The sequence below is a fragment of the Choloepus didactylus genome, chromosome 11, assembly GCF_015220235.1.
Source record: "Choloepus didactylus isolate mChoDid1 chromosome 11, mChoDid1.pri, whole genome shotgun sequence".
In the NCBI taxonomy this organism is placed as follows: Eukaryota; Metazoa; Chordata; class Mammalia; order Pilosa; family Megalonychidae; genus Choloepus; species Choloepus didactylus.
The window spans coordinates 85,751,885-85,776,814 of record NC_051317.1 but is presented as its reverse complement, the minus strand read 5'-3'; the positions used below and the strand labels follow the sequence as shown (position 1 = coordinate 85,776,814).

General features: G+C 40.6%; 1 protein-coding gene and 1 pseudogene across 5 annotated transcripts in view; both read left to right on the top strand.

Annotated features, from left to right (window-relative positions):
- The window catches only part of PDE4D (phosphodiesterase 4D), a 1,663,062-nt gene that overhangs the window by 105,172 nt on the left and 1,532,960 nt on the right, over positions 1–24,930 (top strand). The window lies entirely within an intron of this gene.
- Positions 17,941–18,464, top strand: LOC119506136 (annotated as a pseudogene).

Below are 24,930 nucleotides of genomic sequence, written 5' to 3'. Positions count from 1 at the left end.
TTGTTTCTTTAGATTTTGTTATGATGTATGTCTTATGCTAAAGTTTATATCATGCAGTTTAAAGCCTAATAAAATAAACATTGAGGACCCATTACCCACTTATGGAATAGAACCCACCAGAAGTGAGACCACCATGAATCCCTTCTGTTTATGTATGGTTTGTTAAACAAAGGTTTTTATAACAGATTCTTTTTAAAACTAGCTTAAGAGGTCTTAATCTCAACTGCTTGCATTTTGGTGCTGTTCAGATGCACAATTAAATGAAAAATTAGTCCCTCAGCAACGTTTGCCTTTCTATCCTCCAGTGCTACCTTATCCTTACTTCTAATTCTATCTATTCACATATTTTGTGGAAAGATGTTAGGAAAAGTAATTTATATGTTTTTAAATACACTTGGAGTTTGATAAGATTTTACATTTAAGTTTGGAAAAGTATAGTGAAAAACTCCTTTTCAGTCATAATCTTATGCATTTCTGTTTTCCCATTTAAAATTTTTCTGTTGTGAGATTCTGAGTGGTTACTACATGTTATAGTAATTGTGCCAGTTTGAATGCATTATGTCCCCCCAAACACCATTATCTTTCATGCAATCTTGTGTGGGCAGACATGTTAGTGTTGATTAGATAATTCTTTGAGTGTTTCCATTGTGACGCACCCCACCCAACTCTGAGTGATGACTCTGGATAATTTCCATGGCAGTATGGCCCTGTCCACTCAGCATGGGCCTTGATTAGTTTACTAGAGCACCATATAAGCTCAGACAGAAGGAGCAAGCTTGCTACAGACAAGAGGGACACTTTGAAGAATGCACAGGAGCTGAGAGAGGAGCTGCAGAAGAGAGACAGTTTGAAGATAGCAGTTGAAAGCAGACTCTTGCTCCAGAGAAGCTAAGAGAAGACAAATACCCCAAGAGCAACTAAAAGTGATATTTTTGAGGAACTGCAGCCTAAAGAGGAACATCCCGGGAGAAAGCCATTTTGAAACCAGAACTTTGGAGCAGATGCCAGTCACGTGCCTTCCCAGCTAACAGAGGTTTCCTGGACACCATTGGCCATCTCCAGTGAAGGTACCTGATTGTTGATGACTTACCTTGAACACTTTATGGCCTTAAGACTGTAACTTTGTAACCAAATAAACCCCCTATATAAAAGCTGATCCATTTCTGGTGTTTTGCATTCCATCAGCATTAGCAAACTAGAACAGTAATTAAAAAAAAACAAAAACAACTGTGAGTCTGAACATCCTTGTGATTTTCCAGATTCAAAGCCTAAGATACTGTTATGGATCTTGAAGCAGCTCCAAATATGGCTTGATATCATTGATGTTACTCTGAAATAGCACAAATACGTCCTTTCCATAGTAGGTCCATTAGGGATCTGCCTGGCAAGCAGTTGAAACTGACTCTGGCTGGCTTAAGCATGAAAGGAATTTATTGAGAGCTATCAGGCATCTGGTGGGATGACTGTGAAGTTTTGGGCACCAGACTTAGAGTATGGGTAGAAACAAGGAGAAGGCAGAGCCACGGAGTCATACCGCAGAACCAGCCTGCTGAGCCATCACTGCTGGCCCTGCTGGCCCTGCTGGACACTGGACACTGTGGCTTGCGTGTCCTTTGCTGGTATTGGGCCTTGGAAGCTGTTGCTGGTGCTGAGTGGAGCTGCTGCCACCACAGTCACCAAGGTGAAGGCTCCCTGTCCTCTGGGTCACTAGCCCCTGATTCGAAGCCCCAGGGCGGGTATGTGTCAGCTCACGGCTAGATCATGACCTGTGCTATGGTTGCCAGAGGAGCTGGGAAAGAGACTTTGGCTGTTTTAATGGTTATACTGGAAGTGAATTTGTTTCCCATTGAGACTCATGTCATGGGAAATTCAGCAAATTTGGAAGGGATTCAGAGCCTGGATGGCACAATATGATGAATACCTACCATACATAATCAATGCTTTGTACCAGCCGACATTCTCCCTTTTTGCTGCCATCTTTTTTATTTCAAATTATTTGTTAATATTCTGTATTTCAAGAAGGAGAACAAAAGATTAAGAGATAAAATTCAAAATTATTCTATGTTATAGCTTTCTTGGAATTTCTGAAGGCAGTATCCAGAGGTAATATTGCATGGATTACCCTTCCCCCCACCTCATATACTCTCATCTCAAGGACTTAAAAATAGAGGAATGAACCCATCTTCTGAGAGTGTGACTATAAAATAGACCTAGAATGGATTGGATGGAAGGACATAAAAAGCAAAATTTTAAAGTGTGGTCTAAGTGTTGCTTAAACTTAGTCTTTTTCTCCTTTGTTAGTATCAATAATCAAATAATGGAATTTCCTTATTGTAATTCAATGATAAATGGATGCTTAAACATGGGATGGAGAGCTTAATGGTTACGAATGGTAGGCTGGAGTCAGACAGACTTAGGGGCAAATCTTCCTTCAATTCTGGGCAAGTCCCTTCAATTTCTGGGTCTATTACTCATTTGGAAAAGGGCAGTGATAATCCCTAGCTCACAGGTTGGATGTGGCTATTAAACAAACTCACAAATGTAAAGCACTTGGCCCATAGTAAGAGTTCAATAAAGGATAGCTCTTCTTAGTCTGCTTCTTAATACAGGACAGAGGAGGAAATGCGAATTCTCTCAAAGCAAAAAGAGATTGCTTTTGGAGGAACACTCCCTCCTTAGAAGTGTGTAAGTGGAGGTCACTTGATTTCTGCCAGGGCTGTTGTAGACAGAGTTCCTGCATCGGGTTGAGGGGTGGGGATAGTGGAACAAGTGGTTTCAAGGTGCCCTCCACCAGCAGTCCTTTGGTACAGTAACTCTCTTGGGCATGCAGATAGGGTTTAGTCCCATGAGCTGGGCTCTGCCTGTTCCAGGTGGCAAAATGCCAGGTGCCCAGGCAGCATTCTCCAAAGTCAACACCGATCTGGACATGAATGGGCCAGGCTGAGCTGGAAATGGAGTGGTTTGTCCAGCTGGTAACAAGTCCAGAAATGTGGCGGCCACTTTTACCACCATCATCACCACTCAGGCCAGTTTCCCTGACTTGATTTAACCAGTATTTTGAGTGTGCAGTGATTGGAATAATCTGTCAAAGCCATTATGGTCAACATCCTCAATGATGACGTGATACATCTGATGTTCAAGAGACAATCTGCAAATAGGAGGCTCTCCCTGCTGGGCACCAGTAGCAGATTTTCTTAGGTAGTTTTTCATTGCCTTCAAACGGAAAATTTTTTTAAAAAGGAATTTTCCCCACAAAAAGCAAAACCCCTGGGGTACTCTTCCTTAATCTTATTCATTTCTGTAGAGACTGTAAATGTGCTACAGTGTCTAGTTTTGCTACAATGCAGGAGTATTTTAATGTTCAAACCTTCAATACTAATAGATTAGGTAAATTATTGCCTATAGTTTTCTGTGATTCAGCTAGCTTATAAGGGGTTAATTTATCTGATGGTTTCCAATATGACACCTCAGGCTGTACACAAGATAGGGTTAGGATAATGGAAGAAAGGTGGAACAAAAAGACAGAGAAATTATATTAAAGGAATTATAATAACAGAGAACTATTAAGAGAGAACAAGAGAGAGTGGTTGTCAGTACACAAGAAACCTGAATATTTAGATCCTGTATTTGACTGACTCAGTATATTACCGAGAAGAAAATATACAGAAACAACGAATTCCGGGAAATGCACATTTTAAAGTTTTATGAGTAATAGTGTTAAATGTAGGATCCTAATAAAATAGACTAGATCACATGGCCAACTACTTCTGTTTAGGCTAGAAAATGGGTTGAGGATCAGAGTGGAAGCAGCCCTAGTGTTCCTCTTTGTTTCCCCCCACACCATCTCCCTGCCCTAAGTCCACGTCTGAACTTGACTCTTGAAGGCTCCCCTTCTGAAGGTGAGGAAAGGCCTGCCCAGGGTGAACTTGCCAGCAAGTCAGCAGAAGCAAACCTAAGACCAAGGGATCATGCCTCTTACTACTGTCTAAGACAGAGCTGGTGTGGACACCATTCCATGGTTTCTCAGCCTGGGAGCAAAATCTCCTAAGCCTTCCTTGAATAGGAGTCAGTCAAAGATGGAACCAGAGAGAGGTACCAGTTCTTCTCAGTTGCAGTGGTCTCTCATCTGACTTATTTTCCAGCCTCATGGAAGGAAGATCTGACAAGAAAATGAGGGGAGAAGCCAAAGAGAAATGTATTTCAGAGTCTTTTCCCAAGTGGGAGCAACCTCAGCCCGTTTTACCTCCCTGATCTTTAACTGAAGAGACAGAGAACATTTGACTAGATGCAGGCTTATTTTTACTACTCCCATTAGATGGCACCATCTAGGATATGAGGCCCAGGAGTAAAATAGAATATGACAAGTCCATTTTAGCATGTCTGCTCCTTTGTGGGGAGAGCAAATGTGAAGATCTGGAAACATGGGCAATGGATAGTATTGTTATGTTGTACAAAATAGAAAAGAATGTTGCCTCCTTTGTTTAGGTGCCACCCTGCAAGCAGGACACAGAGCTTTGGTGTTCTCAGAGCTATTGACAAAGAGGAGGCCTTCCCAGATGATTCTCTTGGATAACTGTGGGCTGGATTTCAGCTCTCTTTTGCCTTCTTCAGCAGGGTAACTTTGTGCAGTAAACAACCTGTACAGTTCTAGGTGGTGGCCTATCAGTGGTGATGACCAAGTCTGGGGGTTGTGGTTTTGAGAGGTGGAGTGAAATGGTATGGGCAGCCAAGCAGAGTAAAGGGGTGCTGAAGGCATCCCCAAGCAAAGTAGAGGTGGGAGGTTCTGAAGGGGAGTTTGGCTTGTTGTTTTTTTTTTTTTTTTTGCCTTCTTTTAATATTGAAAAATTAGTACTACTACCCTGTAGTAACGGTGGCACACTGTAGGGCATTAAATTATATACTGTGTTTTGCAGACACCAGAGAAAGAGGAAGAAAAGGCACCATCTTTGCTCTTGAGATTTTAGCAATCTAACTCAGCAATTCCATTCTCTCATCCTTTATGCCTCACTACTTATTGCATTTACTTCTAGTTCTTCCTCTCTAAATTGAGAAAGCAGAGGCAAAACCAGACACCATAGATAATGGAATTTTGTGTTGTGGTCTTTGATTACATTTCCCTTACAAAGCCTCAATATTTCATGTTGTTAAAAATAATGTTCTTCGTAGGAAAAATCCTTAATTTGAAAATGTTGCAGATGGCCTTTTATCAGGAGCTATGGACTGTCATAATAAATAGCTCTAATTATGCACCATTGTTGAGGAATGGGCCACCTTAAATAATAGAAGCCAAGCTTCAAAAAGTAAAAAATAAAAAAGACCTCACATTTTAAAAAGACCTCAGGATAATCAACCGTCTTTGGTTGATTGATTTTAAAAGAGCTATTCAGCAGATGAAGGCTGTCAGATTTCTACAGGCATGCTATTCTTGTAGCTCAGGTGGGGATTTGCTGGGACCTGACGATCACCTCTTATCTTGAACAGGATTTGGTTCCAGAGCATCCCACTGTACTTGTAACTTGAGAGGTTGCACTGGGAAAGGTTTTGCGATTAAGCCTTAAAAATCATTGGGTTTTGGAACTGCCCTGAAGGTGGGGATGTGAGAGGGTTTGTTTCTCTGAAGAAATTCTCTGGGGTGGTGAGTTGGTTCTTGCCTTAGACCAAGTGGTTGCCCCAAAGCAAGGTGTGGAGAGCTCCAGGTGAGCAGAGATTCATGGGCTCTGCCAAAGCACTGCCATTGCTGCTGTCCAAGAGAGACCTTAAAAATATGTGAATAGGCTATACCAATTTGGTAACTGGAGACTGGAGATATTTACTTAGTTTGTGTATAATGGTTCCCTGAGTTTGTTACAGAAAATTTAGGGGATCACAGATTTGAATTAATGTACACAAGATTGGTTGAAAATCTAGATGACTGAAACTTACCTCATCTTTTGCTCTAATACTACAACAAAGAAGAAATTATATTGCTGAAAACGTATATAGATTTAGAAAATTCAGGTACATCTGGAAGTAATTGAAATGTAGCCCTTTCAGGGAAACATTTAATGAATTCTCTTTTTCACCATGTGAATTGTTTCCCTAAAAGAGTTAAACTAACTTTTACTGTGAAACTACTTTTTCCCCACCAAATTCTATGGTAGGCTGATGAAGAAAAACAGACTAGCCATTCATTGCTGCCAAGACTTTATTGCTTACCTGACTGTCTCTAATGTTTAGCAGGTACCCAAAAGTGGAAATATTTTTAAATGATGCCCCTGCAGTATTAGGTTTGAGTGAATCCAGATATCTTTTCTGTGGGTTTGGCAAAATGATTATTGTGACATTAATTGTTGGAATTGCAATTTTCTATTGCCAGCAAAATGCACATTGCCAAGTCCTCTTTCCAAATGTATTTTAAGGGACATTCATTCCAAACATTTCTTGTTCCTTTAAATCTCTTGCTCACATTAGCAGGATTTTGTAATTGTACTGGGTGAGTCACAGGGTCCTTTTAATAAACTTCTAGCTTGTTGGGGAAAAATGTTACTCTAATTTCCTCCTCCTCTCCCCCTCTCCAAATACTGGACACAGATGTGCAAGTCTCAAAGGCTTTCTCAGCTTTGAAAAGCCTTTGTCCCATCCTGACAAATTAGAAAGCCTGCAGAATATGGACACTTCAAGGCACCAGCATCCATTTCCTTCTTATGAAGTTGTTCCAATAGGTGAAGCATTCATTTTGTGGAGGTTTAAATTGGTTGTACCTTGAGCCCAAAAAAGCAGGTTCTGGGATTTGTGTAAATCCTTGATTTATTAGAACTTATCAGATGGTGTGTCATTCATCATCTACCAACTCCTGTGTTATGAGCCCTCCTTCCGGCAAGGTCCATCAGAATCCCGGAGGTTCACAACCAGATCCTTGTCTGCTAAGAATGTTTTCAGCCTCAATGAAATTCTCCCCTGGCTCCATAAAAGCAATGGTTACGTCTACCTTAGGGGAAGTACTCTGTTAAATACTTTTCAGGTCTTCGCTTTTTTACTTGAGTAAGAAGTTCAAAATCTTCCCTGAAGTAGTCTTCTTGGGGGAACTTTCAGAAGAAACATTTGATTGTGAAAGTTGGGATTAGGAGCATAAATTGGAGGCTGGCATTCCCCATTTTAAAAAGTTGCTTTAGGAGAACCCAAGATAGTGGCTAGGTAAGACAGGGCAAAAAAACACCTCTGTGAAAAATACTAGATAAAAGCCAGAAAGTGACCCAGGACACCAGTTCCAGCAATGCACCAGCCGGACAAGGTCTGCTAAATCCACAGGAACTGTGCATTTGGTGAAACCGGGAGTCTGCATTCTGAAATGAGTGAGTGAGCTGGCTGCAAGTCTGGTGGCCATGCTGTGGTGTGGGGAAACTGTGGGTTGGTGTTTGGAGATGGACTGGTTCTTTTTTTAAAAAACAAAACAGAACTGGAGACTGACTGCGGATACAATGGTGAGAACTGTGCAGTGAAGCATGGCAGGAGCGGGCTGGGCCAACACCTCGGTGTCTGGTGTGCAGGATAGCCCTTCCCACACCTGTTGCTGATTGTCTTGGGGCCAGGGGAGCAGAAGGGAGCCAAAAGGAGAAAGAAACTGCACCCCTTGCAGCCATCTCCCTGGTGGGCTGGGGACACTCCTGCCCAGGGCCGGACCCATAGCCCAGAGCTGCGCCAAGGGTCCCAGTGTGACGGGGAGTGGCTCCTGTAGCACCATGCACACACCACAATATCGGCCGTGGACAGTGGCCTTTAGGGCACCAAGAGCTAATTGTCCCAGAGCTGGGAAGGCGGAGCTGTGCGAAGAGGGGGAAATTAACACGCCCCATTCAACCATCTTTACAGCAGGCTGGGAACGTCCCTGCATGACCCAGCGGCTCAGGGCTTCCCTGGATGGCTGGTACACATGTGACATGGTGCAACCTTCCCTCAGCAGGGGTCCTGGAAGAGCACAGCTGAGAAGGGGGACCCGCTTGGAAGTCCCAGGGATCCTACGCCAGTGCCAGGGACTTCTGGGTCAGCGGCAGAGACAATTTGTGGCGGGACTGAGATGAAGGCTTGGACTCTTGCAACAGCCTTAAGTCTCCAAGAACACCCAGGAGGTTTGATTATTAAAGCTGCCCTCCCTCCCTAACCGCTTAGACACAACGCCCCACATTCAGGGCGGACAGCACCAACAACACACCCAAACTTGGTGCGCCAATTGAACGCCACAAGAACCAGACCCCCACACACCACAAAGACAAAGTTGGGGAGAACTGACTTGAGGAGAATAGGTAACTCACGGATGCCATCTGCTGGTTAGTTAGAGAAAGTGTACGCCACCAAGCTTGTAGATCTGACAAATTAGAGACTGGTATTTTATAGACCCTGAAAGAACACTATCAAGTAAAGCAAATGCCAAGAGGCCAAAAACAACAGAAAATCTTAAAGCATATGATAAAACCAGATGATATAGAGAACCCAAACCCAAACACCCAAATCAAAAGATCAGAAGAGACACGATACTTGGCACAATTAATCAAAGAACTAAAATCAAACAACAAGGACATGGCACAGGATATAAAGGACATGAAGAAGACCCTAGAAGAGCATAAAGAAGAAATTGCAAGAGTAGATAAAAAAATAGAAGATCTTATGGAAATAAAAGAAACTGTTGGCCAAATTAAAAAGACTCTGGATGCTCATAGTACAAGATTAGAGGAAGTTGAACAATGACTCAGCGTCCTCGAGGACCACAGAACAGTAAATGAAAGAGCAAAAGAAAGAAGGGGGAAAAATTGAAAAAATCGAAATGGATCTCGGGGATATGATAGATAAAATAAAATGTCCAAATTTAAGACTCATTGGTGTCCCAGAAGGGGAAGAGAAGGGTAAAGGTCTAGAAAGAGTATTCAAATAAATTGTTGGGGAAAACTTCCCAAACCTTCTACATAATATAAATACACAAAGCATAAATGCCCAGCGAACTCCAAACAGAATAAATCCAAATAAACCCACTCCAAGACATATTCTGATCAGACTGCCAAATACTGAAGAGAAGGAGCAAGTTCTGAAAACAGCAAGAGAAAAGCAATTCACCACATACAAAGGAAACAACATAAGACCAAGTAGTGGCTACTCAGTGGCCACCATGGAGGCGAGAAGGCAGTGACATGACATATTTAAAATTCTGAGAGAGAAAAATTGCCAACCAAGAATACTTTATCCAGCAAAACTCTCCTTCAAATTTGAGGGAGAGCTTAAATTTCTCACAGACAGACAAATGCTGAGAGATTTTGCTAATAAAAGACCCTCCCTACTTCAGATACTCAAGGGAGCCCTACCGACAGAGAAACAAAGAAAGGAGAGAGAGATACAGAGAAATTTAACAGTCATATATAGAACATTCCATCCCAAATCACCAGGGCACACATTCTTTTATAGTGATCATGGATCTTTCTCCAGAACAGACCATATGCTAGGACATAAAACAAGCCTCACTAAATTAAAAAAAAAAAAAAATTGAATTTATTCAAAGCACATTCTCTGACCACAATGGAATATAAATAGAAGTCAATAACCATCAGAGACTTAGAAAATTCACAAACAACTGGAGGGAAAAATGAGGGGACGATGAAAACATTCCCGGATAATCAAAAGCTGAGGGACTTCATCACCAGTAGATCAGTCCTATAAGAAATGCTAAAGGGAATTGAGCAGGCTGAAAGGAAGGGACACTAAACAATTGACTAAAACTACATGAAGAAATAAAGATTTCTAGTAAAGATCACATGGTAAATATAAATACCAATACCACTGTATTTTTGATTTGTAAATCCACTATTTACTTCCTACAGGATCTAAAATACATAAACTGTAATGATAAATCAGTGGTTTTGGACTCAATGTAAAATATGTAATTTTTAATAAGAACTACATGAAGGTGGGGGAATGGTGGAGTAAAGGAACATTGTTTATATGTCCTATCAAAGTTAAGTTGGTATCAAAGAAAAACAAGACTGTTATAGACTTAAGTGGTTAAATTTAAGCCCCATGGTAAACACAAAGAAAGTATCAGAGAATATGACCATAGAGATGAAAAGTGGAGTATGGGTTACAAGAAGTGGGGGAAGAGGCAATGGGGAGTTAAGAAATGAGTATAGGGTTTCTGTTTGGGGTGAAGGGAAATTTCTGGTAATGGATGGTGGGAAGGTGATAGCTTTGCAACATTCTAAATGTGATTAATCCCACTAATGGAATGCTAGGGAGGGTTGGAATGGGAAGATTTAGGCTGTATATATGTTTCCACAATTGAAAAAAAAAAAAAAAAAAGACAGTCTAAATAGATAATGACAATTAAATGCCAAGAATGATCCTGGATGGGATCTGAGGATGGAGGAGAGGAGGCTCAAAGGGACACAGCTGGGACATAAGAAAAAAAAAAAAGGAAATATAAAATGTAAGCTTTGTATCAATGTAGAATTTCTTGAACTTCTTAGCTGCGCTTAAAGGGAATGCATAAAAGAATGTTCTTGTTCATGGGAAATGTATATGTGAGTTATATTGCTTGTTCAAGGATGTGTGCAGCCTGCTCTCCTATGATCAGAAGACAGAGCAGTAGATGACAGATGATAGATAGGGAGGGAAGCTGGGAGGGAGGGAGGGAAAGAAAGAAATGGTGGTGTGACAGGATGTTAAAGTTGGTGGTTCGGGGTATCAGGGGAGGGGAGTTGGGGTATGCTGGAGTTCTGTATATGGGGCTTGTATTGTTTTTGCAACTGTTCCTGTAAGTTTGAATTTATTTCAAAATAAAATTTAAAAAAAAAGTTGCTTTAAAGAGAAAGCTTTTAGTGACTTTCTGGAAACCAGACATAGTCCTGTTTCTCCTTGTGTCAGGAACCCCAAGTTCAGGGTTAGATACTGAATCACGCCCCCCACAAGAGAAATGTTCAAGTCCTAACCTCTGTTCCTGTGCAAATCATTTGTAAATCTGACCTTTGAAGATGTTATCATTAGTTAAGATGTGAACTCATTTGTGAATAGGGTTTTTGCAGACCTATTTAGATGAGGCCAAATTGGATCAGGGTGGGCCTTAATTCATATGACTGTAGTCCTTATATGTAAAGAAGATTCAGATGCAGGTAGGCAGTAGAAGCCTGGAGTCAGTAGCAATCAGTGGAGCAGACACAGGGAGAGAGAGAGGGCCACATGATGGAGGATTGCCAGAATGCTAGACTCCGGGGAGAGCAAGCCCTGTCAATACAGTGATGTTGGACTTGGCACCTCCAAAACCATGAGATAATAAATTCCCATTGCTTAAGCCAACCAGTGTGTGGTGTTTGTTGTAACAGCCCTGGCAAACTAAGACCATGAGATTAATAAGAGACTGGAAAATGAAAGTGGAGTGGGATTTATAACTGCATTTAGGCAGCATGGTCATATTACTAAACTCTGTATCTCTACTTAACAAACTAACTAATTATTAATGTATTAACTCTTGTATTAACAAATATTCACCGGGCATCTCTTCTAGGCAAAGTTCTAGGCACTAAAGTTACAAAAATGAATAAGACACATTTTTTCTCCCTTAAGGAGCTGTACTGGTTTGTATATATTAGGTCCCCCAGAAAATACCATGTTCTTTGATGCAATCTTGTGAAGGCAGATGTATTAATGTTGATTAGTTTGGAACCTATTGATTGTTTCCATGGAGATGTGACTCAATCAACTGTGGGCAAGAACTTTGATTGGATAATTTCCATGAAGACATTACCCCAACCATTCAGGGTGGGTCTTAATTGAATCACTGGAGTCCTATGAAAAGAGTTCACAGACAGAAGGAGCTAAGAGTGACATTTTGGAGGAGCTGCAGCCACAAGGGACACTTTGAAGAATGCACAGGAGCTGAGAGAGGAGCTGAAACACAACCTAGGAGCAAGCAGACACCAGCCACATGCCTTCCCAGCTAACAGAGGTTTTCCAGATGCCATTGGCCATCCTTCAGTGAAGGTACCCTATTGTTGACACCTTACCTTGGACACTTTATGGCCTTAAGACTGTAACTTTGTAATCAAGTAAACCCTCTTTATAAAAGCCAATCCATTTCTGGTATTTTGCATAACGGCAGCATTAGAAAATTGGAACGGGAGCCTAGAGGAAATATATTATGCAAATAACTATAATGTTTTTTTCTCTGATTATCAAATAAAGGTGAGGATTACCTGCTTCTCAATGTTTTTTTTTTTTTTTTTTTTCCTTTTCTTTTTTTGGGGGGCGGGGAGTGGGCTAATATATAAAGAAACTTTAAATAGGAAAGGTCAAATTCAGGTTCAAAATTGGTTTGTCTGCATAATATTGTCATCAGGAAACCAAATAATGGTAATACAGGACTTGAACTGTGGATGGCATTATCAGTTTCAGTTTTGTTTTGTCCAAAATATGCAAGTGATAGTTTTTGTGAGTTCTTTCAAGGAGGGAAACAATCAAAACCAACTGCAGTACGAAGTAAGGATATCTTTGATGCCAGAGTTCTCTATCATAATAACAATACCTTACATTGTATGGAGTTTGACATTTATAGAACCTTCATAAGCATTACCATATTTAATCCTCACAATAAGCCTGCTAATAAGTTACGTTATTTCAATTTCTCTGTTGAGAAAACAGGGTCTCAGTTACTGTGATTGAAGTAGTTGTCTCAGGTTATAAGATCAGTCATTTTAGAGGGGATCTTGAATGGACATCTCCTGCCTCGAAGTGCAGTAAGTCTCTACTACACCCCAACAAGGATGAATGAAGTGAAATTGATGGAAGAGGTCTGATCTCTTCTTAAGTTGCTCAAGAATGGTGTGGTAGGCAGAATAATGGTCACCTCTAGATATCCACATCCTCATCTGCAGAACCTGTGAATATGTTATGTTATAGGACAAAGGGGAATTAAGGTTGCTAATTAGCTGATCTTAAAATAGGGTGATGAGTCCCACTCCACCAGCATGGTTTGGCATGTGGTGGCTGCCCTTCCTTGGTTCTGGATACACCTGTAAAAAGCTCACCATGAGAAGGTTAGAGAGGAGTGGAAGCTAGTTTGTCCCCCTGGAACAAATAATAAACAACCAGGAACAACAAGTGAATAATCTGGAATACCTGCAGGGAGACAAACGTGACTGTCTGCTCATCATGCACCAACCTGAATTGGGAGGAATGCCTGAGATTGCAGCATAAAATCTGTAGGTAAAAACTGTGGATGCAAGCTGGGAACCTCCTCCCCCCATGGCCAAACTGCAAAGCCTCATGGTACTAGAGAGCAGCACTCTCCCAGCAAGCAAATAGCTTAGCTGAGCTCCAACTGGGGATTTAATTAACAAGCGTGGACTGCTCAGTACAAGCTATGAATCCCCAATAAGCAGACAGAGGCTTTTGGTGATGACTGACCCTGGAGAACCGGAGGGTGGCCGTGGACTGGCCCTGAAGTGGGCTTTCTGTCTCTTTTTCGGCACACCGGAGAAAGCCTCAGCCATTTTCAGTTCCCAGTGCTCTGACCCAGACAAGGGAGGAGACAGCACAAGCAGAGAGACTATTCAAATGCTAATGACCTCTCCCTAGGGGGGGGTATCTTCCCTAAGAGGAAAGAGGTGGGGCCTAGCTCTACTACCCACCCTCCATTCAGAACTGTACCCCAGAGTCTGGGGGAAAACAGCCACAGGCCACACCTCCTTACACCAGTCTGGAATGACAGGCTGATAGGTGCCACGTGCTGGGTGGAAAAGCACAGTGACTTAAGGCCTCACAGGATGTACCAATCTTCTAAGACACCCTCAGGGAAACAGGATATTATGCCCTTCTTCCAAGACCTGAGCCCATTCTGGTCTGGAAAACCTGACTGGGGTAACCAAGGAAACCAGATGCGTAGACAACAGAAAACTACAACCTACACTAAGAAAAACGAAGTTATGGCCCAGTCAAAGAAACAAACTTACACTTCAGATGAGATACAGGGATTTAAACAACTAACACTAAGTCAATTAAAAAAGTTAAGGAACGATATGGCAAAAGAGATGAAGCATGTAATGAAAATACTGGGCGTACATGAGGTAGACATCGAAAGTTTGAAAAAACAACTGACAGAATCTATGGAAATGAAAGGCACAACACAAGAGATGAAAGACGCAATGGAAACATACAACAGCAGGTCTCAAGAGGCAGAAGAAAACACTCAGGAACTGGAGAACAAGGCACCTGAAAGGCTACACACAAAAGAACAGATAGGGGAAAGAATGGAAAAATATGAGCAACATCTCTGGGAACTTAAGGACAAAACGAAAATCAGGAATGCACATGTCATTGGTGTCCCAGAAGGAGAAGAGAAGGGAAAAGGGGCAGAAGCAATAATAGAGGAAATAATCAATGAAGATTTCCCTTCTCTTATGAAAGACATAAAATTACAGATCCAAGAAGTGCAGCATACCCCAAACAGAATAGATCTGAATAGGCCTACACCAGGACACTAAATAATCAGATTATCAAACATCAGGGAGAAAGAGAGAATCCTGAAAGCAGCAAGAGAAAAGCGATCCATCACATACAAAGGAAGCCTGATAAGACTATGTGCAGATTTCTCAATAGAAACTATGGAGGCAAAAAGGGTGATATATTTAAGATACTGAAAGAGAAAAACAACCAACCAATAATCCTATATCCAGCAAAACTGTCCTTCAAATATGAGGGGGAGCTTAAAATATTCTCAGACAAACAGACAATGACAAGAGTTTAGGAACAAGATACCTGCTCTACAGGAAACACTAAAGGAAGCACTACAGACAGAAAGGAAAAGACAGGAGTGAGAGGTTTGGCAAACAATTTTGGGAGATAGTAGCATAGCAATGTAAGTACACTGAACAAGGATGACTGTGAGTATAGTTGAAAGAGGAAGGCTGGGATCATGTGGGACACCAGAACAAAAGACGAAGGATAAAGACTGGGACTGTGTAACTCAGGGAAGCCTAGGGTGCTCACTGTTTGTAATAAAAGGTACAAATATGTTTCTACATGAGGTAGAACAAATGAATGTCAACATTGCAAGGTGTTAAAAATAGGGTGGGATTGGGGGAAAAATACAATTGATGCAAACTAGAGACTATAATTAACAGAAAAATTGTATTATGCTTCCTTTAATATAACCAAAGGCAATGTTACTAAAGCTAAATGCATATGGGGGGAGGGACATAGGGGAAGGGTATGGGACTCCTGGCACTGTGATGTTGTCTGACTCTTTATTCTACTTTAGTTTAATGCTGTCTTTCCTTTTGTTGCTTTCTAGCTGTCATGTTTCTCTCTCCTCTCTCTCTCTCTCTCTCTCTCTCTCTCTCTCTCTCTCTCTCTCTCTCTCTCTCTCTCTCTATTTTGTCCCTCTACCTTCTTTGACTCTTCCTTCTTCTTTGTGGAAGAAATGGAGATGTCCTTATATGGATAGTGGCAATGGTGCTGAATACATAATACGTGACTATGCAGGAACCAACGAGATTGTTTACTTAGGATGGAATGTATGGTGTGTGAACAAAACCATCTTTAAAAAAAAAGGGTTAATGAAGAAACCTTGAGGGCACTACATTGAGTGAAATAAGACAGCCACATAAGGACAAATAGTGCAGAGTCTCACTGATATGAACTAATTATAATATGTAAACTCATAGACATGAAATATAAGTCATCAGGGTATAGAATGAGGCTAAAGAATGGGGAGTGGTTGCTTATTGTGTGCAGAATGTTCAACTAGGTTGAACTTAAATGTTTGGAAATGGACAGAGGTGATGGTAGCACATTATGAGAAAAACTAACAGTGCTGAGTGGTGTGTGAAGGTGGTGGAAGGGGTAAGCTCAGAGTCACGTATGTCACCAGAAGGAAAGTTGGAGGTTAAAAGATAGGAATGTATAAAACAGTGAAACTTGTGGTGGACGATGTCCATGATTAACTGTACAAATATTAGAAATCTCTCCCATGAACTAGAACAAATGTATGGTACTATAACTAGAAGTGAATAATAGAAGGGCATATAGGAAAAAAATATATATATACCTATTACAAACTATATACTGCAGTTAGTAGTATTTTAACATTCTTTCATCAACAGTAGCAAATGTACTATACCAAAACTATGAATCAGTAATGGAGAGGGGATGGTTAGGGGTATGGGAGTATTTGAGTTTCCTTTTTTTGTCTTTATTTCCTTTCTGGAGTAATGAAAATGTTCTAAAAATTGAAAAAAAATTGTGTTGATGGATGCACGGCTGTATGATGGTACCATGAGCAATTGATTGTACACTTTGGATCTTTGGAAAATTGTATGGTTTGTGAACAATCTCAATAAAAAAAATGAAAAAAAGAAGGAGGTAGAAAAAGAGAGAGGGTGATGTGACTGGAAGAATGATCAGAGAGACGTGTCATTGCTGGATATGAATATAGAAGGAAAGGGCCTCAAACTGAGAAAGGCAGCTGGCCTCTAGAAGTTGAAAAAAGCAAGAAAACAGATTCTCTCCTGGAGCCTCCAGAAAGGAATGCTGCCCTGCCAACACCTAGGTTTTAGCCCAGTGAGACCTGTGTCAGAATTCTGACCTACAGAACTATCAGAAATACATCTGTGTTGTTTTAAGCCACCAAGCTGGTGGTAGTTTGTTATAGCAGCCAAACTAATACAGGTGGGGTGGCCATTAGAGCCAGATCTACAGCTCTTCACTTTCAAAGGAGATAATGTATCTGGGAATTCTTTATAAACACCATATAGGGCAGGTATAAGTTGGGTCAATTGTTCATTCTACTATTTATTAACAAATATTGAGTGCCCATCTACTTGGTGTCAGGTACTGTTCTAGACCTAATTATAAACAAAACAAAAAATTCTGCCTTCATGAAACTATCATTCTAGAAGGGCGAATAGGCAAGCAATAGGATAAGTAAAATATGTAATCTATTAGTGTTTTGTGATAAGGAAAATATAAGGCAGAGAAGGTTGATAGGAAGTATATGTGTATGTGTATGTGTGCATGCATGTGTGTCAGTTTGCAAATTTCAGATGGGGCTGCCAGGACAGGTTTACTGAGAAGATGACATGTAAGTAAAGGCCTGGAGGATGTGAGGGATTAAGCCTTCTGGCTGTCTTTGGGAAATTGGTTCCAAACAGAGGGAAGAACAGAGGCCCTGAAGATGGAGGATGCTGGGATGCTGGTGGATGGGAGAGAGAAGGTAGGTGAGAATGTAGGCCAAATGTCCTGGGTGCTTGGTTGATGTGATGAATAGTATCTTATAGACCCCTCAGACTTAGTATTAGAACATCCTCTTCTTGCTGCTAGCCCTCCTTTATTATTTCTGCTGCAGAGTGAAAGCTGACAGTTTCCAAAGTTCTGCTTGAGGGAGCCCGAGGAAGATAGTATCTAAGAATTTTTTAGTGCAGATAACCAATTTTATGGCCCAGTCATTTGAGTTAAGAAACAGAATGGGGAAAGTGATGCAAATAATGTAAGTACTAGTTGGCATTTCCTTGGAATTTTGAATAACTTTTACTTCTCAAAGGGTAGTGTGGTTGGTTAGTGACTGGAAACAGGCAGAATTGGAGATGCTCTAAACCCAACCAGCACTTGCAGGATGTTGGAAAAGGGCAGTCAATTTTTCTTGCTTCACATTGCTCATATCTAATATAGCCCCCCCCAAATAAATGTTATCCCTCTATCTTTAGACAGAACTCACAACCACTATCCCACTAAAGCTATTGTCTAGCATTTCTTTAACCAAGCAGACTACGCAAAGTGTCTCATGCTCTGTGAAAGATGCACACCTAGAGCCAAGAAGGAACCAGGTGTGACCAGAAAGGGGCAGGCAATTGGCAGTAGTAGGTTGAATCAGCTACAGACTTACCTAGAAAATGGAAATACAAGAACTGCAAGAGCTTGTTTTCCCTCCTGGCACAGGATCAGAGTGAAAAGGAGAACCCCATGCAGGAACTTCATATCTGCAAGCTCTGCCTCAACATCTGCATGGGGGAATGTAGAGACAGGTTCACCCGGTCAGCTAAAGTGTTGGAGCAGCTCCCAGGCCAGACCCCAGTATTATCCAAAGCTAGATGCACCATCAGATCCTTTGACATTAGGAGAAATGAAAAGATTGCCATCCACTGAAGTATCCTTGGGGCTAAAATAGAGGAAATCTTGGAGAAAGGTCTTAATGTGCAGGAGTACAAGTTAAGAAAAAATACCTTCTCAGATACTGGAAACATTGGGATCCAGGAATGTATCATCTGGGGATCAGATATGACCCAAGCATTGGTATCTACAACCTGGACTTCTTTGTGGTGCAGGGTAGGCCAGGTTTCAGCATCACAGACAAGAAGCGTAGGACAGGCTGCATTGGGGCCAAGCACGTTATCAGCAAAGAGGAGGCCATGTGCTGGTTCCAGCAGAAGTATGATGGCATTAACCTTTCAGGCAAGTAAATTCAATTTCAAATTTCAAATTCCAAAAGGCCAATAAAAGATTTTCAATAAAAAAGAAAGAAAGAAAGGTAGATAGAAAGAAAGAGAGCAAGAAAGAGAGAAAGAGAGAGACAGAAAAGGAAAGAAAGAGAAAGAAATAAAGAGAAAAAAGAGAGAAGATAATGTGGCAAACCTCAGGGAGAGAAAAAATGTCCCTTAGATGTGTGTAGCTGGTGGCTCTTCCCATCAAGTAGGGTCTGTGTCTCTTCCCCTTGAATCCTCTTGTGACTGCTTGATCAACACAATGTGGTAGAAGTGACACCGTGCCAGTTTCTGGATGCAGGCCTTAAGAAATTGGTAGCTTGCACTTTCTGTTTCTTGAAGAGCTCACTCTTGGGACCCAGTCACCATGCTGTGAGGAAGCCCAACTTACCCAGTGGGAGGGGCCCATATGGAGAGGATACAGTAGCCTTGAGAGAGCCATCTTGGAAGTAGGTCCTCCAGTGGACACTGCATGGGGAGAGATGAGCTGTGCCTGCCGAGCCATGCCCAAATTGCAGGTTTGGGATTAAAATAAATGATGGTGGTTATTTTAAAATACTAAGTTTTGAGGTAGCTTGTTATGCATGCAGTAAAGTATATTTTAGCTTACAGGAATGAGAAATATCAGGTTTCATGCATGATTGAAGACGCCTTGGTGTTTGAAGTATATGTAATATAAATAATATAGTTAAAATCATTCTTAACCATTTATTGATCCTCTCCCAAGAAAAATGCACATATTCCAACCTTTTGAATACAATTTCAGGAGGTCCAGTGACCTCCTGTCTTCAACCATCAGCATATAGACCCCAAGTTGAGAACCTCTGTGATCAGACTCTCTTTCCACCACTCTTATAAAGTGGAATTTAGCATAAACTTAGGGAAGGATGAGGGAAAGGACACTCAGCTTTCTGTTATTAGACTTGTGTTTTATTCTAGCCCTTTCATAGACCTTCTCTTTGACTTTGGATAAAGTATAAAACTTCTCTATATGTTTCTTGGCAAAATATGGATTAAAATCCTGTGCTTCCTTTCCTCAAAGAAATGTTGAGATAAAAAAAAAAAAAAAAGAAAGAAAAAGAGGTGAATGTGCTTAGAAAAGTAATAATTTGCCCCTAGGAAGTACTTAATGAATATTTGTTGAATTAAATGTTAGCTGTCGCTATCCTTTGGGGATTGCTTGATTGGGTAGCTCAAACCTTTCAGGACAAGATTTTACCTATACAGCAACTCTAGGACATGGACACCTGAGAAACTACCAAGTATGCTTTAGAGTAAGAAAAGGTTATTCAGTACAGTCTCCTCTGCATGACGTTTTCACCCTCTGTTATCTTTAGGTTGGTAGTCAGTGGAGAGGAACTAGAAGACACAGAGCTTGCAAAGATCAGTTTACACCAAAGCAAAACTCTGCTCCTCATCACAAGGGATTGGAAGCATATACACAAAATGTCACAAAATTATAGAAGCACATGAACACTGGCTTCAGCATTGGTGTCATTGGGGTACAAATTCTGTTTACATAGTTTCTTATGAGGTCAACAAAACATTTTGAGTAGCAACTCCTCGGCTGCCTGCAGTAGGACTGAAAATATGAAATTAAACATAAATATAAACCTGATTTATGAGAAAAATGTTTCAAGATTCCTTCTTTGTTACAGTGTTTGTAGATCTCTATCATTGTAGATTAAAGACTCTCAGTGTTGGTTTGGGTAAAATTCAAAACACAGATGTTAAAACGTTCATCAAAGAACATCCACTGTGGTTGTTTTCCTTTCCCATTGTGAAACTAGAAAGATAGGGAGGGGCAGGAGAATAAAAGTAGAAATCACTTCCGCATGGATTGAAGGCAATTTAGTTTCCATCAGCCATGGCGACAGTGATCAATGAATTGCAAAATCTCAAGCAACAGTTGCCCAGCACAAACTGTGTCACAGGATCCCAGATCAAACATATTTATAATTGTTTAGTTTTTTACGTCAATGGGAGTTAAGCCAATTTTGGTTGAACAAAATGGTCTCTGGAAATACAGCTCATCAGTCCCTTCTTTTCAGTCTCTCCCGTCTCCAAAAAAAAATCCCCAGAATCTGAATTGAATCATTATTCAGATCTGGGTACATTTGCATATAAATAAGTTGCTTGTGATGAATTCAGTCAAAGTTGAGCAGAATTACTCTCTACCCCATGCTGCTTTGACAGAGGCAGAGATCTCTTGCAGGGACAGCTCAGCTGGGGAGACAGATGTAAGTGACCCTGAGGGCCCACAAAGCAGGTCTTAGGAGGCTAATTATTGCCCTTGTTTCTCATTTAATTGGGATCTGTGGAAAGCAGCTTGCTGTCAGGCACATGAAGAACCTGAGTGTGAGAGGTTGGAATTTGGTCACAAAACATCTGTGAGTCAATATGTTGAGGACATATTATCAGGAGCTCCCTGTCAGTGTCTTTTAAACATTAGATTCCCTTTAAGGAAATCAGTGCCAATAAAGGGGCATCTAGCTAAACAACCTGGGGCAGGGTGAACCAAATTCATTCATAGCTCATATGTAGGGAAAGGCATCCCTAGTTAGCAATTTTTTATAAAGTCTGTATTTAAGGGAAAATTACTATAGTTCTCCTCCCATTTTTCTTTTGGTCTAGGTTTTATTTGCGCTATTAATTGACAGGAATATATTATTTATTTTATATGATTTATAGACCTTTCAGGAATCATTTGGTATTTTTCCAATTGTTTCTCTTCCTTGCATTGGGCTTGGTGCTGGGGAGCAGAGATAAGTCAAGCATAGTACTCATTTGTCAGGAGTTCACACTCTGGCAGGCTGGTGCAGACTCATGGACAAATAACTTCAGTGCAGTTTGATAGAAGAGAGAGATACAATGCAGGGCAGTGGCACAAAGTTGAAGTGCAAAGACTTGAAGAAACCTTGATAGAGGAGGAGATTCACCAGCTGTATCTTGTTGATATGTTACTTATTCCAAGAAGATGGGAACAGGGGTTGGAAAGTAGAGGTGGGCATTCCAAGAAGAGGGAATAGTAAGTGCAAAACACAGAGACGGCAATAGCACTGTGTGTTTTGGGAACCATTGGTAAGTTGATAGGGTGAAAGCATGCAAGTGATGGATGCTGGAGAAGAAAGCAGGGGACAGATCATGGAATGTCTTATAGGTTGCCCAAAGGCATTGGGATTTTATCCTAAAGTCTATCAGAAGCCTTGGAAGGATTTAGTGGCAGATGCTGTCAGTGCGCCTTTTATATTGCCTCTGCAGTTACTGTTCCTCTATAAGCCTGGGACTTCTTACTACAAGTCCCAGTGACTCACTCTGAGAACTTACTCTGGCCCACAGAATTGCTCTCTGTCTGTGTGGGAGTCTGGATGGAAATATCGGAATTAACACCCATGAGAGCTGTCCTGATACAACGATAGATAAGTATCTCAGCTTCCTTGCTCCTAGGGTGGGGCAACTCTGTAGCATGTTCTACACCGTCTTCCAGAGGTCCCCACTGGGATTGAGCTCCAGTTGCCCGCAGCAGATATTTCATCATTAATACAGCGGTAATGACATCCTTCCCATCCCTGCCACTCCTCTATACTCCCCTACATTTGCTTTCTGGGATCACTTCTCAAATAACAATTTGGGTGTTAATTCTTATCTCAAGGTCTACTTCTGGTGGAACCCAACCTAAGATAGTACAGTATTTTGATGGGGGCAGAAGCATGCCTGAATTTTCATTTGGGAAGGATCACTCTTACAGCACTGTGGAGATGGGAGACAGGAAGACTTAGTGTGGGGACATTATACTAGTCCACCTGAGAGATGGTAATGAAGGTAGGCTCTAGATGGTTCTCATGAGATAATGGAAGTGAGGGGGGAAGTCAAGAACAAAAGCAATTTAGAAAGCAGAACTCACAGAAATTACAATCTAGCTGGATATCTCTTGAGAAGGAGGGAAGGTATCACAAATGATTCAATGTTTGGGCTTGTTGACTGGAGGAATCCATTAAACATTAAAAATAAAGAACACAGACTAGGGGATAGGATTTTTAGTGGAATATGAGGACTTTTTATTTGATTATGGTGAGTTTGAGGTATTACCATGAACAGTGTGGAGCTTACAGGAGAGAGCTGGCTTGGAGACCCCAACTTGGAAGTCAGGCAGCAGCCCCAAAGTAGTGGTGGAAGCAGTGGGTGTGGGTGCGGTCGTGTAAGCAGGGCAGGGATGGGGAGGTGGGGTGGGAGGAGAGCCCAACAAATCCAGAACTCTGGAATACCACCCTTTTCACAGGCAAGTTCATGTGGAGGAAGCTGCTAAAGAGAAGGGTGCCCTGAAAGACCACACAGGGCTAAGGGATTGATGTCATAGATTTCCCAAAGGAGGGGAAAGTGTCAGGAAGGAGAGAAGAAGCAACAGAGCCAAAGGCTGCAGAGCGGTTTGGTGAGGTAAAGACTTAATGTTTCCATTGGATTTGGAAATTGGAGGTTCACTGGTGTCTTTAGGAAGTGTTATCTTTATTTCGGAATCATTAGAGAGGCAGGAGAGAATTTTTTTCCCTTAAGAAATCTGATTTTATTAGATCTAGAACTGCCTAGATAAGGGATTGCTTAATGAATAGAATTAAACTAAATGATGCTGCCTTCTGTTTAGATGATTTGTATGAAAATGGTAATTACAAGCTTCAGATTTGTTTGTAAGGATTTTCCTTTTTTTTTTTCCTTCTAAGTTGGTCCTAGTTCTGTTTTAATTATCACAGTTTTCAACTTTACGTTGCCTAAAGAATAAATTTAATTCTCTAGCTGATGACCCTTTCAAGAACAGTTCTACTTTCTGTATCCTATTCAGGTAATTTGTGGTTGAGAATTGGGGCTCTAGAGTTAGATCACTTGGGTTCTATCCTGGCTCCATTACTTATACGTCCAAGGTCATTGGTGTAGGCACTTTAATTCTCTGTGCCTAAGTTTCCTTATCTGAAAATAGGGATAATAATACAACCTCAGAGGGTTGTTCTGAGGACCAAATAAATTAATTCTTGAAAAGTACTTTACGTTCCTGGCACAGAGAAAGTGCTCAAAAAAGCTTTAGTATTAAAAGTAGTATTTGTTGCCATTTTCATTATTTAATATTTGTTACTTTTATTAAAAATTGGAAGGCAGCATCATATAAAGAAAATAATGATGAGGCTAAAAAAAAGAAAGACTAGTGGTCTCAGCTTTCCTGCCAACTCTGTGCATTTGGGTAAGTCTATTCATTTCTCTGAGTTCACTTTCCTCATCTGTTAAAGATGGAGGCTGAAAGAGATAATCTCTGAGCCATCCTTGGTTTTAATATTCTAGAAGCCTACATTTTCCTTCATATTACTGACTTACATGGCAGTCCTAGCTATAGTAACATTTTCCCAAAGGAAAGATAAATGGGCAAAAAGGGGGAAACCGGAAAACATTTGCATTAGGCAAATGCTTTCTGGAAAGTACAACAAATGTTTTGGTTTATTTTCATGCAGTTCTTTCTTGAGCTCGAATGCATAATTCAGGTTGCTTATGTTATACTTAGAATGCTTAATCTTTTTTTTCTAGTTTACCATGGTTGGAACAAATCTAGTTATTTTTTATTTTCCTTTGCCTTGTTTTTTCATATCTCTCATAGGAAAACACACATTTTTTAAATGCATCCATTTTATTTGCTTTATGATATAATCTATACAAAGACAACCCACTTAAAATGCTTATTCTTTTAGATTTTAAATATGGTACATCTGTAAATAAAATAATAATTATATAATGTGGTATTTTCTTGCTTCTTGGAACATTTTTTTGAGATCTGAAAATTGGTCCCTGGTCTTATTCCACACTTATTCCAACTAACATTTCCTATGATGAGTTATTTTTCATGTGCACACATGGGGGAGCTTTTGAGACACTGGTTTGAATATTATACTTTGATAACTTTCTTAGCTGTTAGATGATGGACTGGAATTCTCCTTAGTAGGGAGAGTAATAGGGCAAGACTGAATGTAGAACAGACTGCAATTTCCCCAGTGTTCACTCTTGAATATGGGGCCTTAGAACCAGTTTGCAATTCTCTTCTAAAAGTAGTGATGCATGTATATTCTCTAGAAAAAAGAGGGTAAATTAAAAAAATAAAAATAAAAAGGAAAATTTAAGGCAGATTCAGTATTTTCTGATGCTTCATTAAAGTGGGGACTGTCTCTTCAGATGAAAGGTAAGTCAGGCAGAAACTCTGAGTTTGATAGTAGCATTATTTAATGGAGTCTGAAATTACTTCAAATCCATTCTTCCAGAAAAAAAAGAAAAGTCTAAAAGTACATTGGAATATGAAATGTCACATGTGGTAGGAACAGAAACAAAAGTGAGAGGATTGAGTTGAACCTGATACTGTTGGCATCTAGGTCTATATTTGCCATTTGAAGAGAATGCAGAAAGATAGAAAAGACTG